At 39.2% G+C, this 20897-nt stretch overlaps 1 protein-coding gene and 1 long non-coding RNA gene across 2 annotated transcripts in view; one reads left to right on the forward strand and one right to left on the reverse strand.

Annotated features, from left to right (window-relative positions):
• Window positions 1-20897, reverse strand: part of LOC149793139 (uncharacterized) — a 233719-nt gene that overhangs the window by 112682 nt on the left and 100140 nt on the right. The window lies entirely within an intron of this gene.
• LOC149793142 (uncharacterized) lies at window positions 3698-5630 on the forward strand. Its single transcript, XR_016422720.1, has 2 exons — window positions 3698-3780; window positions 4254-5630. It is a non-coding gene; the product is annotated as an uncharacterized LOC149793142 (long non-coding RNA).

Consider the following 20897-nt stretch of genomic DNA (forward strand, 5'->3'; position numbering starts at 1 on the left):
CTACAAATACGTGCTAGTGTCTTAGAAGCCAGTCTCAAAGAAGTCTTACGATGGTTTACGGTGACAGCACGTCAATTACTGCAAGTCATCAGTCACATTCCACATCAAATCAAACGCTTTTTTACAGAAACAAAGTAGCATTGACGCAACTGGCCGATCCTCGCATCAACACTCAAAGAAAAAAATCATTTTGAAACCTGGTGGTAACGGTTCTTGAGGACGTGTCATCATTTGCTCACTCTTAAAATAGGATCCTAATGTCCCCAAAGTCCACCCAAGAAAAACCCACACTTCCTGACGTACCCAGAATAAAAAAAGCAATGGTGTCAAGACCAGATCACAGTTGCAGAAAAAGAAAAGTCCCTAGAAAATACCCCATAAAAAGCTTCTACTCGCAAGAGAGGCACCTCGGCCAAGACGCGACCTTATTTTCGCAAACTACGAACTGCAATGGTGACCCTCTTCCTCTTTAGCTGTAGTGGCAGCTGCTCACAAAGTATCTTCCCCAAAACTCAAATTCCATGAGAGACCAGGCATGTTACAGAGTTTACTGGATTTATCCAAGCAAGAACTGTCCCGATTTATTCCGTTGCAAACCCTTTCACGATGCGTCATGCCTGCCAATAAAATGATACGACGTGAAGGCAATCGGTGGCGACGCATTCCAGTATAATAAAGACCTTAGGCAAAAATAGGGATCAGTGTTTTGTGCTTCTGAACGCCTAAAGATGGCCCCTCAAAGAAGTGAACACCGTTATCACCATCATCGTTTTTCAGTCCAAAAAGGGAAAGGAAAAAGAAAATGACAGTCTTGTCATCCAAACAAACGCTAAGACAAGCGTCAACGTCACCCCTAGAAAATACCATATCTTCCAGAGAAAAGGAGACGACAGCAAAGGTGAGGATTTTGTCACGTTATAGAACATATGTTTAAATAGCTTGAATACAAAATGACCCAACAATTACACCCCAAAAATAAGATAAAAGACATGTGTCAAGTCATGGACTTCAGTTTATTTTTTGTGTGTGCTCCTGAACATCCAAAAAATATCACCATCGTCGTTCTCCTGTCCAAAAAAAAATGAAAATGTAAAGCACAGTTTGGTCATCAAAAAGAAAAAAAAAACGCTTAGCCAAGCACTTACGTCACCCCAGAAAAAAACATTGTCGTCTAAAGAAAAAGAGGAGCAACCAAAGTGGAGGATTCTTTGGCGATTTTAGCAAAAATATCGTCACCTTTATGACGAAGCTATAGTTCCAAAAGAGATAAAAGGGCGTGTGCCAAGTCAGCATATTTTTGTTGTGTGCCCCGGAACCAACCAACAAACAAACAAAGATGTTACCCTCAGAAGACATTCTTCTTAACCCCCAAAGGAAAGAAAAGGAAAGGACTTCCTCCTCGTTTACTAAAACATTGGTACGCGTTGTCCGTACTGTCCAAATCACATTCAGCTTGCGAAAAATGCTCATTCAAACATCCACCAAAGATGTCGATATCGTGTGTAAATGTTGCCGGAATGTTTTGAAAGACACGATACATTTGTCTCAACATCAGAAATCATTGACAGTTTCTTCGCAAAATGGCGAAGAAGAAAATATCCATCCGTCAAAAAAGATATTGTTACAACGTAGAGGAATTTTGCCCAAGTTGTTAGGTTTTTTTCTGAATAGGAGTACTGGAACCATTGCTGGGACGACTCATGGGAGTAAGATAAAAAAGACCAAGAAGGTAAAATGAACCTCTGGGGTCAAAAGATCTCAGACGAGACCATTGTAATCTGATGGAAGGACGAAAACTGAATATAGTTCCTTACAAACGATGGCTGGAATTCCATTGATGACAAGAAAACGGGCCCGACATTTACCTCCCAATCCTCATTTGACCGAGATGTCCCAGTCATAACATGAATTGCAATCAAAGATGGATCGCAGGGATTTGTTAGAAACGGAAAATTCCGAAGGTACGGTCAACTGTTGCAACGACTGCAACTCTTTCACCAGAAACCTTTGACGAAACAGCTCTACCAACTCTGAAAGATTTTAAGACACCGATGAAAAGTCCATCACCACTACCCCCAGGGTCAAAACACACGCAGCCTACGGATGACAGAGGAAGAAGAGGCACGAGAAGTCTTTCAGACACCATCAGCAGCTCCCATCCCTAATCAGATTTCAGCGTCCTTGTTGACCCCTTCCGAAACTCCTCAACGAGAAGAAGTTAAATCTTGGGTTAAAAAGATGATGTCCATTCCTACTTCGACATAAGTGAAAACGAAAGAAGGGAAAGCAACAGTGAACAAAGAAAAGATCAAAGCCATCCTATTATCACCATCGCCACCACTACACACAAATTCTACTCTCATCGCACATCGAACACGCAAAGCCGTTTCCACACCACCTAATTTCTGAACCAAGGTTTCCAAAAGAATTATAGAAACGTGACATACTTTTTTTTCACTACCAGGAATCATGAAACCAAAGCCAGCATCGTGCAATGTTTTCAAAGCACCTCGAAAGAACGCCTGTGGAAATATGTTACGCATCAACACACTCTCAAGTACATCAACGTCTTACCGCAACTGGTCCAAGCGTACAACCAACCTTTCCATCAGAGCATCAGATTTGCCCTACCCATCTCCAAGAAGTGACACCCGACAACGAAGAAACCGTTTTTGAGCGCTTGTTTGGTACGTTCCCGACGTTGTCTATCCCCAAGAACGGCGGAGCGTTGGCAGCAGGAGATTGGGTACGCATCGGGAAACCCAAACGAACTTTCAACAAAGGTTACCTACCCAACTGGACAACCGGATAGTTTCGTGTCACTGGAAGAGTGCGTGATCGTCATCCCGTCGTCTATACATTGGAATACACGAACGGAACGTTTTACTTTCCCGAGTAACCAGTTTATATAATACCGATCTTTTAATCGTCTCTCGAGTTTACTAACAGTTATGTCCTTACATAAATTAAAGAGTTTGCTGTTCACTGTACGGGTGAGACAGTCCTGTATCTTCAAGGATTTTTCTAACATTATTTATCAAACTAATTTGATAGTTTTCACTGACAGCCTCATGCAGATGCAAAATTAGTCGGCATATACTTCTGGCCAACCTACCATCTGTGCATAGCTAGATTTTATATAAAAAAGACTACAAACTGCACATGATGAAAAATAAATAAAATTGTCGCTATATTTTTGTAACCAATTGATAAATATATAAATCTGTATTTTGCTTCCAGTCTTTCTAACACAAAGAACTCGCATTTAATGGACTTTAAAAGATATGTGCAATAACAAAATTATAACATTTCTATACGTCTCTCTCTCTCTCTCTCTCTCTCTCAATCTTATGCTCAGCAAGAAAATGTAATTAAATCTCACTGTCGTGATTCAGTGTACATTCTAGACTTTTCACGCAATCGTATGGTAATGCGTTTTAAGGTCATCGACTGATTTCCTCTACTACTTTAACACGTTTAGTCATATTAGATAACTTCGAAGCTGTTGAATGAATTTAAATAACCACACTTAGGATTCTTTCATAAAGTAACCCATTCACCCAGATCCAATAACTGGAATCGCGCCAGTGAATAACGTGTAGCTATAATAACCAATGACTAAGCAAACATTTAATAGGTTGCCTTTGTCCCGATGTCACGATGTAGTTCACTTTGTCTGTATAAAAAGCCGAGCGATCCGAAACAGAAAACAGACATAGAAAGGATCTCGTAGCTGACAGCTCTAGGATAACAAATCTCCTGTAGAGAAATATCCTCAAGGTAAGTTATCGGATATACTTTTGGTTTTCTTTTGAGAATTTCATTGACGCTATTTACTGTAATCGAATTTAGAAAAATACAAATTAGATTTTAATACTCCGTTACATTATCTGGCTGTTAAAACTTTATCATTCTGTTTGGAATGGCTCGATTTGTGACTAAATTGTCTTCATCAGTGTTTTGTTCATGCAGTTTCACTAGTGTTACTTCTGGTATTAATTTTAACCCAATTGTTGCATTTAATGGTCTTACGACATCAACATTTGCAAACTGCATTTTCTCCTCATTAATACATTCAAATATAATAGTTTCTCAGTTATTCCATACGTACTGTTACCAATTTAAATGTTTTGCAAAGTACCGCGTATTTATTTAGACTATAGCAAAAATGGTAAAAGATTAGTTTCGAGGACACTTCCTATATTAGACTGCACAACCAACCATAAAAAATATTGTTTTTATTTCCTTTCCAGCAACATGAGAGTTACAGTCGTTATATTGGCTGTACTAGTCTTGCATATTTCCTGCATTTATTGCAGGCCTACTGAACAACGAGGAGTTGATCGTGAAAAAAAATCCGGAGCCCCGTCTGCCACGAGTAAGCCACCGTCTCCCCAGCGACAAGAAAAAAAAGAACTACCCAAAAAAGAGAGAGGTGAAACCAGACCACAAAGAACTAAGGGAGAAGATGGAGAAACCCGACCAAGACGTCCTCAGAGAGGAAATGGACAAACCCAATCACCACGTCCTCAGGTAGAAAACGGACAAACCCGCACAAGACGTCCTCTGGGAGAAAACGGACACACCCGACCACAAGACTCTCGCGAAGACTCTCATGAAGATTCTCACGAACAAAATCGTCACCCCCGTCCACCACGGCCTCAGGGAGGGAACGGTCAAACTCCATTGCCATCTCCGCAGGAAGGGAACAGGCAGTCTCCATCACCAACTCAACAGGGAGAAAACGGTCAGACACAACCACCATCCACTCAGGAAAACAATAGTCAAACTCAACCACCTTCCCCCAGCGGACAGAGCGGACAAACACCACCACCCACTCCTGAGGGTCTGAGTGCTCAAAACCAACCAGCCTTCCAAATATAGAATGGTCAAAACTGTTGTAATATTGCTATAAAATGAAAATATATCATTTTTACCAGATTCCGATTACTGACCATCATACAAATGAAAGTGGCTGTGTATTTTGTGTACAAAGGAGCAGTGTGTTAGCTGTCATTCGATTCGCAAACTGGAAGGAATACCTTTTTTGTCTTTTACATTTGACATAGTTCAATAATTTATCTATTTTTTTAATAGAATTATAGTAAAATCGATGATTTCCGAAACAAGTTGTATTATTTTTTCCCCACTATATGGAATTTCATGCCAGTTAGTTCATGTTTTGATATTGTAAAGAGCATGTATAATTTTGAATTATGTTTACTCATTCATATTTTATTTTGCACTTTATTAACAGAATAAGAAAACGTCTCTAGTGAGAGACCAATAGAAGTAAGGTCATATTGATCTGCTTTTCTATTTATTGCATTATAATTTAATGTGATATCACTTGTTGTCATCAATTGCAGTTTTAGCGTTTAATTATAGTACAAAGTTAAATAAACACAGCCTTGGATATGAAAGCTGAAATCTTCAGTTGACCATGAAACAGACATTGACTTGATTCGTAAATTCATGCATGCTATATCTCTTCAAGAGCCATAGTAATGTGGCGTATTTTTTTTCAGGTCAAATACGAGTCGTTTACATGTTAGCTCTCAAAATTGCCAGCCGGTCTGGTAATCTGGTGTTTATTCTAAGAAATTAAAGTTTGTTTTTCTTCAATTATATCTTTGTCTCCACTGTTTTATTTTCTAATGCAAGAAGAATTACCCCCCACCTTCTCTCTCTTCCTCTCCCTCTCATTGTTGTTGGACATCCATCCATATCCATACTTGACATGGATAACTGATATGATGTGGTTGTATGTAAGTGTAAATTAAAAATTAGTCATGGACACAAACGCAACTTGTACATGTAGCATATATTGTAATTTTGTATCAGATCGGGCCACATCAGACACTTTAATTCACCTTCAAATTATATCGGGCCACATCAGACACTTTAATTTACCTTCATATTATATCGGGCCACATCAGACACTTTAATTTACCTTCATATTATATCGGGCCACATCAGACACTTTAATTCACCTTCATATTATATCGGGCCACATCAGATACAGTAATTTCACATTTTTCAACGCATGAGCTGTTACCTTGAGCTTGTGGTAAATTGTATCGTCTTTTGTAGAGGTGAGAAGTATTACCGGTATACCATAATATGTATAAAATAACTATTTTACAAAATGGTTGTATTTGTCACATATTAATGGTGAATATTGTTAAATGCTGTTATTGTTTCATGGATTATATGGCGTGCGATAGAGATATTCAGTCTGTGAATTCGTATCGCACATCTAAAATTCCGCAAAGCATACACAAACTCAAACTACTTTGACATATTAAATACTAAATAAGAGTCACTTAAAAATATCGAAAATGATTAAAAAATATTCTAAAAAAATAACACACATTTGTTATTTTAAGAAATGCTATCAAACTTGGATTGGTGGACAATATTGTGTGTCTTTTCTTCATCAACGAAGTATTTTAAAACCCTTAGAACATTTAGTGACTTATTTTGATCGTCACTCTTCTTGAAACGACGACAAAGGAGATCGATGGTTTTGAGACAATTATGGCTATCTTTTGTCTTGAACTAGGAGACATAGTGTACATCAATGGCCCAATGACTTCCATCAGTGGAAATGTAACTTCACTTCACAACGTTGTCAACCTTGTCAATATTAGGTTGTTTGAAGAATTGTTTGTTTGAAATTAAATGCTGGATAGTTGGTTAAATAAAAATGTTGCAGTTTGAAAAATGTCTGGTTTGTTTTCAACAAATGTTGTAACTATACATGCTCTTTGACTTCTCTCTATCTCGCGAAATAGAAATCAGCTACCATAGCGTTCCGACCCAAAGAAAATCGTAGGGATGTTTTCTATCGCGTCCGCGCTTGAGCCAATCAACTCTGCCAGCCTTTCGCAGCCCGCCCACCAGCTCTTTGTTCCAGCCTAGCCACCATCGTAACCATACCACCTCACAGATAATAAAAAAATTCAGACAAAGGAAAATTATTCTAAAAGGTATCATGAATTTACTAAGCCTACGGGTATTATAACTCTAGTCCAAACAGGAAATGGTAATATTCAAATTTTATATTTACGACCTAGGAGGAAACACTAATGTATCCAATCCGGCCACCTATAGGCAAATAAATAAACACCAATTAGTAGATCATTTCGTCGTCTGCGGAGACTTTAATGCTCACAACGAGCTATGGGGGCGGGATGACAGACAAAAGAGGTTGGTTGGCTGAGGAATGGGCTGCCGAATCCAACCTGACCATACTCAATGATGGGACTAATAAACGCCTCAACCCGGCGGATGAAACTATGTCTGTCATCCTCCTAACCATATGCTCGCCAAATTTAGCACAAATTACTGACTGGGGAGTGGATCAAACTGACTCACTTGGCAGTGACCACTTTCCAATCGTTATAACTCTGCAGATGACAGTCCAAATAACCCCATTAAAAACACCCACAATGGAAATATGACAGATTAGGAAACATTTAGGGAACAGTTATCCAAAATAAACACCAATACATTAGAACATGAGGATATAAACATTTTGTACGAAACCTCATTAATACTACACAAACAGCCGCAACCTTCAACATACCCAAAACTAGTGGCACAAAACTAAACAAACAGTACCCTGGTAGAACCCACTATGCAAACAGACCCATAAAGAATTTTTTTTTTAAAGGATCAGGTAACGCCATAGATTTTACAAATTATAAGGCAAAAGAAAAAAACTTAAAAAACTATTAAGCAGGTTAAAGAAACAACTTGGCAAAACTACTGCTCAAAAATCAGTATTAGGACTAGCTCTAAACAAGTTTGTGACAAGATCAAATCAATTAGAGGAAAAACAGTTAATACCACTCCCAAAATAGCAAGTGCACTCACAGACAAGAAAAAGGCAGATCAACTAGCCAAACATTTCTTAACTATGAGTAGGAACCTAAATCCCACTCAAGCCTTTCAGAAACACAGGGATAAAGTGGAAATAACACATAAACACCTTTTCAAAGATCTAGGCCCTAAAGAATCCAACTTGAATAGCGATATAACATTATACGAATGGGAAAAGGCAATAACATAAAATAGGTAACATCCCCGGGGAAAGTTCAGATAAGCTATACCATTAATAAAAACTTGCCTGAAAACATTACACACATCATAGTTAAACTGCTTAACAAGATCTAGGAAGTAGGCAAACTGCCCAATAAATGGAAAAATACAATAGTAATTCCAATCCCCAAACAAGGTAAAGACCCCAATATCATGAACACTTATAGACCAATCTCCCTGACCAATAATATTTGCAAAATTATGGAAACAGTGATAATCAATCGACTTAAATACCACCTGGAAATTAACAGTTAAATCTCCGAAAACCAATGCGGATTTAGAAACAAAAAGTCCAATACGGACCAACTCATATGATTGGAATCAGCAATTAAACTGGCATTTAACTCCAAACAAAAAATAGACAGAAACCTAATTGCAGTATTCATAGACTTGGAAAAGGCATTCGACCTCGTCTGGACAAAAGAATTATTAGCTAAACTTAACCACTTCGGAGTAACTGGACGATTATTTAACTTCATCGAGAACTTCCTAACCGACCGCAAAATTATGACTAGAGTTGGGGACACTTGATCTGACATATACTCACTTGAGAATGATACCCCACGAGGAAGCGTACTCAACCCCACACTCTTCAACATCGTGATTAATGATTTCGATCAAAATATAACTTCAGACCTAGTCAAAATGTCACAATTTGCAGACGGCAGTGGAATATGGAGAGCAGGTAACCCTACAAGTTACAAAATCATTAGTGAAATCCAAGACAGCCTAAACAATTTTGGCGAGATGGGCTGATAAATGGGGATTCAGGTTATCACATGAAAAAACTATTGCAGTCCTCTTTACAACCAAACATAGTTTTATATTCAAGTACACTGAACTCACCATCCAAAATAAAATCATCAAATTCGTAAAGGTAGCACGATTTCTAGGCATGTATTATGATGAACACCTAAACTGGGGATACCAAACTGTCCTAGTAAATAGATGCAATAAAGATATTAACTTACTAAGGAACCTTAAAGGAACCACATGGGGATCCAATCAGAAAACGCTCTTAACACTATGCAGGGCATTAATAAGGTAAAAGCTGGACAATGGGTGTCAAATATATAATTCAGCTTCACACAGACACCTTAAAAAACTAGACCAGGTACAAAGAAAAGCGCCAGTTACTTGCACCGGTGCTCTGCCGTCTGTATCCCTAGCTGAGCTCCAAATCCTAACTGGAGAAGTGCCCCTACACCTAAGAAGGCATGAATTAACACTAAGATGCGCAGCTAGAGTAACTATCCACCCTATCACTCACCCCATCCGAATAGCCATCAATAAACGTAACACACCCTTCACTAACAAAAGCGTAACTACCGTCCCTGCATGGAAGCTTATACACCAATTGATTAACCAACTACCAACTGAAAATTACAAAGCCGACCTAACAATAAGCTACGACACAACGCCATGGAACAATATCAAACCATCAGTTAACATGAAAAATACAGAATTTGGCAATACAAAAGAACAGGAACTAAAACTCAAAACAATTATCGCTTCTGAAATTATGACTAAATACCTAACTCAATTAAAATATACACTGACGGGTCCAAAATATCAGATTCCCCCAGAACAGCAGCAGCAGTGGTGGTACCTGAGCTGGATATTAAAATGGGCAAAAGGCTACCTGACCACTGGTCTATTTACACAGCTGAGTTTTGGGCCGTTCTGGAAGCCCTCCGATGGGTTAAGGACAACAACATTCGTACAGCAGTGATTATAAGCGACTCGCTGAGCGTCATAACAAGTATACAAAGAAAACCAGTACTAAATCAAGAGAAAATCTCCTTAGGCAAACATATTTATTAATTAAAGAATTACATAACAGCAAACAACAAATCGAATCCATGTGGATACCATCCCACATTGACATTCAAGGAAATGAGTTAGCTGACCAAATAGCGAAACAAAAGCTAAATGAACCAACTCACATAGCCATTAATTACAGTGTCAGCGAACTCCTAAGCATATCTAAACAATTCATCGATAGCAAATGGCAGGAATACTGGAACCAAAACACCAAAGGCAGGAAACAATACTCTGTACTAAAAGATATCAATAGGAATATGAAACCACCTAAAATCAATAACAATGATCAGAAAACCACAACTAGGATCTATACCGCGAAAAAACAAATTGGCCAGCAGATTTGGGCAATACATATGACCCCAACCCCACAGTCCAAATTGCTACCATTGCCGGGTTCCAGAAGACCTATCACATATATCACTGGACAACAAATTTTTACAAAAGTCATGTTACTGAAATGAAATTAGTCAATTCTTATAAATTTTTATGTGCTGAACACGAATATGACAGTCAAATTGCAAACTTGGCTCTAGTTTTTTTGTAATCTGCAAGAAATTAATGTTTACATAACGAAATGCATTCCAATAGTAAAAGGTCAACTGTAATAGCCTACCTATAAAAAATCAAGTCATTGACTACATCTTAGATTTCTTCGCCTGTCTCTTGTACAGCTGTTCGGGAGCATCTCTGAGGAGTGTCCAGCAGTAGTCAGCCAGCATTGTAGTGGACCATTTTCCCTGGTATCTTTGTTCCATTGTTGCGATATCTTGATGAAAACGTTCGCCGTGTTCATCACTAACAATACCACAGTTGCTAGGAAAGAAATCCAAATGGGAATGAAGGAAGTGAATCTTTAGAGACATATTGCAGCCAAGTTTCTTATACTTCATCAACATGTCTTCTACTAGTTCCTTATAGTTTTCTGCCCTAACATTTCCGAGGAAGTTTGTAGAAACTAGGCGAAAAGCATTCCATGCTTGTTTCGCGTCACCTTCCAGCAAGTTGTTGAACCGGTCATCTTTGAAAAGCTCTCGAATCTGAGGACCCACAAAAACTCCCTCTTTAATCTTTGCTTCGCTGAGTCGAGGGAATTTTTCATGCAGGTATCGGAATGCTGGCAAAGTCCGGTCAATGGCTTTCACGAAGTTCTTCATCAAACCTAGTTTGATGTGAAGGGGTGGTAGCAAGATTTTCTGAGCCTCAACCAGAGCTGGGTGTTGGATATTCTTCTCTCCAATGGCTACATTCTGCCTGTGAGTCCATTCCTTCCTCATGTAGTGCATTTCCCTTGCTCGGCTATCCCACTCGCATAAGAAACACATGTATTTTGTATATCCTTGCTGCAGTCCCATTAAAAGGGCAACTACCTTCAAATCACCACAGAGGTGCCAGCTGTACTTGTTATACTCAATGGAATTCAGTAGCTGCCTTAAGTTATCGTATGTCTCTTTCATGTGGACAGCATACGCTACTGGAATAGATGGAAGAATGTTTCCATTGTGCAAAAGCACAGCCTTGAGACTCAGTTTCGAAGAGTCCACAAATAGTCTCCATTCTTGTGGGTCATGAGTGATTTTTAAAGCATTCACGAGGCCCTCAATATCGGAACAGAATATCAGATTACTTTCCTTTCTGAAGAAAGGCTCCAATTGCTGGTGGTGCTTTCGATATGCAGTAATTGTGACATCTTCTTCTATAAGATTCCATTGTTGGAGTCTTGATCCTAGCAATTCTGCCTTGTTCTTTGATAAGTCCAAATCACGAATCAGGTCATTTAGTTCTTCCTGTGTTATTCTGTGTGGGGTTGATGATGCACCACAGTGAAAATCTGGATCACTGCATGCTGATGGACCAGGAGAAGAACAGGTCGACTCACCTTTGTCTTCGTCAGATGAATCAAGAGAATATTCTGCTGGAGGTTCTGGAATAGGAAGTCCCTCACCATGTGGAACTGGTCTCAATGCAGACGGAATGTTTGGGTAGACTATTCTCGACTTCTTTCGCTTCGTTATTCCGCCGGAAAGAAGAGGAACCAAGCAGAAGTAACAGTCATTTAGGTGGTTGCTTGGCTCTCTCCACACCATTGGGACTGCAAACGGCATTGATGACCTTTTGCAATTCAACCACTGTGAAAGCTGTGTTGTACATGTAGCACAGCATATATGCGGAGCCCAAGGCTTGTCTTGGTCACCAACCTTGCATCCGAAGTAAAGATGATATGCCTTCTTCACTTGAGAATTGATACTTTTCTTCTGGTTGGCAAATGTCACTTCCCCACAAATATAGCAAAAATTGTCCGCGGTATTAACACACTTTCGAGGCATTACTGTTCTTTATTGTACGTAAATGGATAAAATAATAAGTTTTATGTAACAGTAGCTTGAACTGTCTCGCACAACGTCTAAAATATTTTAAATGCTGAACCTATCTGATTGGGCTTTATATAGTACACTGCTTACGTCAGCTTCAGCAGCCGCCTGGCATTAGTATAATAGGCCTACACATGTATAGTACACTGCTGACGTCAACTTACTTCAGCAGCCGCATGGCATTAGTATTGCATTGCATCAGAAAATGATGCAATCAACTGTGGATGATGTGAGCATGATGGTATTATGCAATGTTACATCATTATTCCGGATGTTGCTGCAGTCCTACTGGAGAAATTTACACAGTGAAACATAGAAAATGAGGTATATGAATATCTTCAAAACGAGAGCCAATACAAATTTTTCACGGTTATATTCGTGTTCGGCACACCAAAATACTACAGATTAGGGCCTTTTCAAGTCAGTAATGATTTCACTGTTGACCAGTGTATTCAACACCTGCCACAAATTTAAAAGAGCAAGTACACTAAAAATAGACCAAAATAAGATTGGATACCCGGATACATACCCAGGATTTTTAATGAACAACAACCCTAACCTCAACCTATATAAATATAAATATAATAAACTTTATACATGAAACTGGGTTACAAAACACAATATAAAACCAAAATTGCTTAATTAAATCGTTGTCAACTAGGCTAACAAACCTAATCGTAGGGAACAAATAAGAACAGATGTCCGTGAGGCATAGTAGTGACCCGAGTGATCGGCACAAATTTCTGTCTTATCCAAATAGACCTTAGCCTAGTAATAAGCATCACATAATTAATATTCAGGCTAAGAAACTCAGATATAGGGGGGAAATAAGATCAGATATCCTTGACACATCAGAGACCCGATCGAATCGGCAAGGATATCTGTCTTAGTCTTAATTAAACAAAACTTAGTCTTAATTAAACAAACTTAGCCTGAAAATGTAAATAACACCAAACAAATCGAAACAGTTAAGAATAAGGTAACCAGGGAACTGAAATAGAAAGGGTTAAAAAATAAAAAAAATATTGCTATTTTTATTTATTCTATTTTATATTATTTTCATTTTAATTTTTTTCTTCTTTTTTTTCTTTTTTTTCTTTCTTTAATAATCCACCGTCAACCTAACCAATCCTTTCCATTTTCTAGCATGAATATAAGACCACTAATACCTCTGAGAACTCTCTGGCCGCTGGTGACAGTCATATTTATACCACAAGGAATTACAGGCCCCCAAAATTAGAGCATATAAGGTGGTCTAACACCAAAGACCATCAGGACCCGCTAAACAAAGTAGCAAACTTTCAACAACTCTAGGGAACGAAAGCACCCCAAATTAGCATACATAAGGTGGTCTAAACACCAACGACCATCAAGTCCAACAGCACAAGGCTGCAAACAAAACAACGTAAAATTAGACAAGTAAGACCCTAAAACAGAATTCTTCATATAAGGTGGTCTCAAAAAGTTCAAGACCGTCAGGACCAGCCACACAAGGTGGCAAACTTTACTAAAAACTGTCACCTAAGATAACTCTCCTATGCTATATCTAAACTCAAAACAGCACAGAGTTTTCAAAATTGTTTAGGCCGACAATTTAGACCAGATACCCTGAAGTCTAGGAGCACCGACCTGTGACCTTGGAGCCGCCCTTCCATCATCCTCGCCTCCTTTCTGCGGCCAGACATAAAAAACAGCGTGCAGTTCACACCCTTAATACTGAAAATTCAGTACCAAACATATGAGTGTGTGATGGGTCCATTCCCACTCATACATACCTAAATACAGCTTAGTAGTAACGACTGAATAGGTTGAGCGTGTACTGGTTCTATTCCTACTCGCCTCCAAGCCCTGCTTTCAGACAGTTATGACCTTTTGTAAGCTCCACTGCCTGACGGCTTTAATTAAAAAGTGCTCCCTGAGCACATCAAACGCCATGGGGAAGTGGCCCTAATTCTTTCCCCTAGGAGCAATTAAATAGCCAACCGTGTAGGCATAAAGCAGAGGTACATGCTCTATAGAGCGCAAATCTCTATAATTTAACATAGATAGATAGATGGTCTGATCAAAAGCATTGCGAGGCAAAAATAGTAACAACATTCCAAATATCAAGGGTGCATCAACTAACAAAGAAAAAGCAAAACATCTAGCAAAATACTTCGCTGGAACGAGCAAAAATGATAATCATGCAGCCAAATTTCAAGCACATAGAGCAACAATAGAGTATAAATATCCATACCTCTTTACTGACCTAGACCCAAGGATTTCTCACCCTAATGACATGTTCAGCTTGGACGAATGGAGATCAGCACTTAGAAATAAGAAATCTACCTCCCCAGGAGAAGACAATATAGGATATGAAATATATAAGAACAACCCAACCAATAAGGAAGAAATCATATTAGATATGATTAGTTAATCATGGCAGACAGAACAAATTCCCCACAAATGGAAACAGGCAATAGCTATCCCGATCCCAAAAGCGGGCAACGACCCTACATAAATATTCCCCTACAGACCCTCATTGATACTGTGTGCAAGGTGATAGAGATAATGAAAAACAACAGACTCACACATCACCTTGAAAACAACAATCTTCTCTCACATAATCAAAGCGGCTTCCGCGATAAAAGATCGAACCTATACCAACTAATACGGCTCGAATCTCGTATCAAACTAGATTTCAATTCTAAACGAAAATGCGATAGCTATCCGATAGCTATTTTCTTAGACCTTGAGAAAGCCTTCGATCTAGTTTGGACTGATGGTCTCATTGCCAAATTGATCCACTATGGAATCAACGGCAACATGCACAAATGGATCAAAACCTTTTTAAAATACAAACACATCAGAAACAGAATATGGTCACAATATTCAGAAGAATATGTGCGAGAGAACGGCACCCCACAATGAAGTGTCTTAAGTCCAGCTCTATTTAACATCATGATAAACGATCTAGAACGTTCTGTTGACCTCAGCGAGATTGACCTATCACAATTTGCTGACAACAGTGGCTTATGGAAAGCTGGCAAACCACGCAGCCAACAAATAAAAAATGAACTACAAGCCAATTTAACTAACATTGGCAAATGGACCGATAAATGGGGGGGGGTTCAAATTATCAAAAAGAAAAACAACGGGAATACTATTCTCCTCCCACGAAGGGTACAATAATAAACCACCAACCTTTTTGTATCCAAGGCGAACCAATCAAATTGGAAAGAGTCGCAACATTTTTAGGCATGTACTACGACCAACTTCTCATATGGAATCATTACATCACCGAATTTATACGAAAATGTAACGGATACCTTAATCTCCTGAAAAACATCAAGGTTTACAATGCGCTGCAGACCAAGATACATTGGTAACACTCTACAGGGCCTTAATTAGATCCAAACTGAATTATGGATGTCAGATCTATGCATCTGCCAAACCATCAATTCTTAAACGCATTGACATAATCCAAGCAAAAGCTCTGTGCATATGTACAGGCACACTCCAAAATACCTCTGTAGAGGAACTACAGCTCATAACAGGCGAAACATCTTTAACATTAAGAAGAGAAGAATTAACATTAAGATACGCAGCCAGAATTTCCATACACAATCATAGCCATCCCACAAGGAACACCATTAACAACTGCAACATCCCATTTAGCGGTGACTCGTTCCCCTACCACCATCTGGGAAAAAGATCAACACATTATGTAAAGAACTACAACTCGACTGCCTTCGTGCAGAATCAACACGATATCCAGACCATACTCCATGGATAAGGAACAAAAACTATTTTCAGCACCTTAGCAACAACTTTCGGACCCAAAGAAGAACATCCTTTAGAAATAAGATCAAAGATCCTGACTATATTAGACAATTTTTATTAGGGATTTGTCAAAAAATACACAGACGGGTCTAAATCAAACAACCGAGACAGAACTGCTGCAGCACTCACCATCCCGGAATTGAATAAGAAAATAGGAAGGAGACTCCGGGATAATTGTTCAATATACACAACAGAATTCTGGGCCATAATTGAAGCAGTGAAGACAGCATACCAACATAAATTCCAGAAAACAATAATAATAAGCGACTCACTGAGTATGCTAAAAACTTTGGAAACATTGAACTCAAAGGGGTGTGAAAACCTCCTAAAAGAAGCCCACTTGCTACTTAACAACATGGAAAAACAAGACCAAATTGTAGAATTCATGTGGGGCCCGTCGCATATAAACATCCCAGGTAACGACAAAGCCGGCCTAGCAGCAAAGAACGCACTAAACGAAGCAGAACCAGCCCACATCGATTACAGCGTCCCAAAATTATACAGCATGAGAACCCCAAATTTCGCCTCTAAATGGCAAACCCAATGGGATACATGCCCCAAAGGACGTACGATATACTCAATTCAGAAAAGCAGTGAGTCGCAAACCAAAGAATTATACAGCATGATAACCAGAAAAATCGCCTCTAAATGGCAAACCCAATGGGATACATGCCCCAAAGGACGCACGCTATACTCGATTCAAAAAGCAGTGAGTCGCAAAACCAAAGCACTAAAAACCAATATCAAACACCATCAACGGATCATTAAACAAATTAATACAGGAAAAACCCTACTTGCAAGTAGTATTAGGAAACATGTTCTGGCTAATTGTGGAAATGGAGCAAAATGCCCCAACTGCGTTGATGGCGAAGACCACCGGCATGTTTTGAACATATGCCCGAAATATGACGAACAAAGGCAAACATTAACCACCAGATTAAAGAAAAGTGACTCGTCATATACCTAATCCAAACTACTTCATCAAACTAATCGCAACGCCATTCAAACAAATGATGCGATGGTGATTTTCTTCAAGGAGAATGACAAAATCAACAAAATATAACCCAACCCATTATTCTCAGACCGACTTGACATCACACAAATCGTATATATAATTACAATTAGTCACTTACTCAACCCAATCACTAATAAGCTAGTTTCAAGCGTTGAAACAGTGGGGAAGTGGGTGCGGAGGTAGTATACGGTTTACCGCCCGAATAGGGACGTGTACCGCGAAACGCGGGCTGATTCTGCACCTGCACCCAACACCCACTTCGGCACCCTGGGTGGTTATACAAACAATGCAGTTTAGTGACAGATTAAAAAGTAGGACTTAGCCACTACTCATCTATACAACATCTGATTGTTACATCACCGGACATTCTTCTTGGGGCGACTGGGTGGGAAATTAGGGGCGGGGATAACATTAGGTTTACAGCCCAAGACGAGGAGTGTTCCGCGTGAGGCAGACTGATGTTGCACCTGCACCTATCACCCATTTCAACGCCCTGACTCGTCCAAATGTATAATCTTTTAAAGAATGCAATAGGTGATCGGTAATTAAGTAACCATCATACTCATACTAACATCTATCTGCTCTATTCTACAACTTAAGGCATGATGAATCGTCTTAAAATACACGAATTAAAATTAGCCAACAAACTTAGATATTATAAGGTGTCTTAAATCTCAACCATCAAGGCCCGCTGCACAATGCGGCAAAAAATTGATTGATAAACTGATTAGAAATTAAAGTAGAAGGTGGTTAATAATCCAAAGCCATAAAAACCAGCTACACAATGTGACACCAAATTACATAATTAGGAAACATGTCCTTAAAAAATTAGAACTATAAGGTGACTAAATCGCAGTCATCAGGCATCCCGCAGAAGGCGGAAATACTAATTATTAGAATAAAAACCCCAAATAGTATTCGATTAAATAATTGTTTCCTTAAATATACTAGGAAATTCATCATACCATCTGTACATTATCCTACAAACAGCACAAATCATTTTCCAAATTACAAATACGGCAGAACGACGCCATTTACTTTTCGAAAACCGGGGTACAAAAAATCGATCCTGGATGTAGAACGCATCCATTCCACTCATCCGACATACCGTTGCCACTGCCAGACATGACCATTTACGTGAGTGCGTGTGGGCCATGCCCACTCACCATGAGTCCCGTGAGAGATCAATGTCTCGAAATCGGACTAATCAAATAGCCCTTCCTAAGTGCATTAATGCATTGGGGGAAATGGCACCATTCCTTCCCCCTCGCAAAAATAATTTATTCTCAAACGGGAAATTAACTAGTCGTACACGGCATTAATTGAAACGACCGACCAACCAGTCTGACCAAAACCTTTACTATGTCGCTTAGACATATTAGCATTTCGAAATCTGTAGGGCACTTATAATGTACACTATGTACTAGAATTATTAGATTGTTAGGTCGTAGAAATTTTTTTTAAGACTTGTTCGATTTGATCTAATTGCACAGGTGCCTCACTCGGACATTTTAAATTGACGGAGATGTGGAACTATTTCCACCCATCTAAAGCTATGTGTCCCGATGTGACGTCGTTACATACTGCTTGGGTAGACAAAAGGTGAAGTCGACAACAGACTAGAATCCAACTCTTTTTACCATGACTGTGTGTTGGGTCCATTCCCACTCATGCAAGCCCTACGTTCAGGTCGTTAGGGACTTTAGCCCTCGGGAATTAGTCCCACGATCTGACGGCTCAAACGATTAGTCATCGGAGATCACATCAATGCCAATGGAATGAGTATCTAATTCCTTCCCCCAAGATCAATTAAATAGTCCGCTTTTGGACATTATCCAGACGCACTTGCCCTTATGGGCGCAAGCGTCTTTAATTCAAGTAGTCAGTCTGACCATCATGTTCAATCCATTCACTCCATTCAGCAAGATGACGTCGACCAGCTAACATCGTGGAGCACTACGTCTTTGAGTCCGCGTGGCGGCTATGAATGTATCAAGAAGATTGGGGAAATGATGAGCCACAAGCCAAACAAGTACTGAAGTGTTTGCCCGGGACGGCTGGAACGCTGCCTTTGCTGAATCATTCACTTTGGCGACATTGAGGGAGTAACATCAGAGCCCTGTATGGTATCTTGACGGAGTGGTATGTGGGTACTGCTGCTGTTTAAAGGAAACTTTACACTTCAGTATGCAATCAAATTACCAGCTGCGATGTTAGCAGTCCAATGGACGGGCAAACCTTCAGGCTAAAGAGTGGTACTGACTGACTCATGTGGACTGACGATAGCAGCGCTGTAAATCAGGTGTTGCCTTACCTTCTGATGACCTCCGGAATCTCGATATTGAAATCTATGAGCTACCTTCCAAAATTGCCTAAATAAATTATCTGGTCACCATTTTGGCTGGAAACTGCTTTTAAAAATATCTCCATTTTCATTGTAATAATTTGATCTACTTGATCTATTTAGATACTACCATCAAAATTTTGTTTCTCCAGTTTTTATTATGCGTGATAAAAACTATTTATCATTCATTCCGACTTTAATGATTTGTATTTATTTTATTTACGCATTATTGGCATTATTTATCGTCCATTAAAATAACTGGACTCGATTTGATCAAGTACGGGCTGGCGTTTGAGGGCTCTTGTGCGTTCGTGCCCTTTTTTAATTTCTTGCCTCTACCGGATATTCGTGCATTGACGGAGAGGTGGAACTATTTCCACCCGTCTAGCCTGGGTGTCCCGATGTGGCGTCATAGAATCGATAAATCGCTATTGGCGTCATATGCTGCTTTGATTGACACCTATGCTAAGTGATGTTAGACTGAAATTCATTGCTTAACATGAATGCGTATTGGGTTCATTCCCACTCATGACAGCCCTTCATTCAGGTCCTTAAGGACTTAACTAGTCGTACGACCTGACGGCTGATTAAATTTCCCTTTTTAGTGCTACCCCTAACCATCTATAAAAGATATTTTAGTCCAATCGCCGAAATTTGTATTTGTAGTTCAAAAAGTAGAAGCGTGTCTGTAAACACTTCGTTTCTTTGTTTTAGGTAAAAGATACAAGTGTGCCTATCAACACTTCGTTTCTTTGTTTTTTTGTAAACAAAAGAATTGTGCCTATCAACACTTTATCTTTCTGACTTGTCAAATATTGTATGTATGTGTTTGTAAGTAAAAAAAGGTCAACGTGAGTGTTGCTTTTAGGACCGCGCGTTCTATGTTTTTTTGGTGATTATATGGGTTATGCTAGATTTATGTAAGATGTTTTCCATCACGTCCGCGCTTCAGAAATATGAAGCAGAGCGCTCGTCAGTCTGGCTATCTATCGTTGACCTCTTAACTGCGACAAACTGAGTAACCGAGTGCCAAATTGTAAGAACTCTAAATGCACCTGTAGTATGCTAGGCGCCTACTTCACGAACGTGCCATGGAGACAATACAGCAGGAAATAAGGATAGAAGAGAAGGAGGATAAGAGAAAAAAGAAAAAAGAAAAGGATGAAAAAATCCTGCCTCACCTCATGTTAAGGCCTCTGTATGAGGTCTTATGTCTCGTGTTAGGCTCGATTTAACAGTAACAAAAGAAAGAGTGAAAACAAGTTTTGAAAAAATGCAAAAATGTATTTCCCCTGAAAAATTCTGCAAAAATGAAAGAAGAGAATATTAACTTACGGTTTTGTACAATCAAATCCAAAAATAATCCAAGAATAATCCAAGAATAACATTTTAATAGTTCTAATAACAAAATGATTTC

The sequence above is a fragment of the Sinohyriopsis cumingii genome, chromosome 8 (genome assembly GCF_028554795.1).
Source record: "Sinohyriopsis cumingii isolate HCF-2022 chromosome 8, ASM2855479v2, whole genome shotgun sequence".
Taxonomy (NCBI): Eukaryota; Metazoa; Mollusca; class Bivalvia; order Unionida; family Unionidae; genus Sinohyriopsis; species Sinohyriopsis cumingii.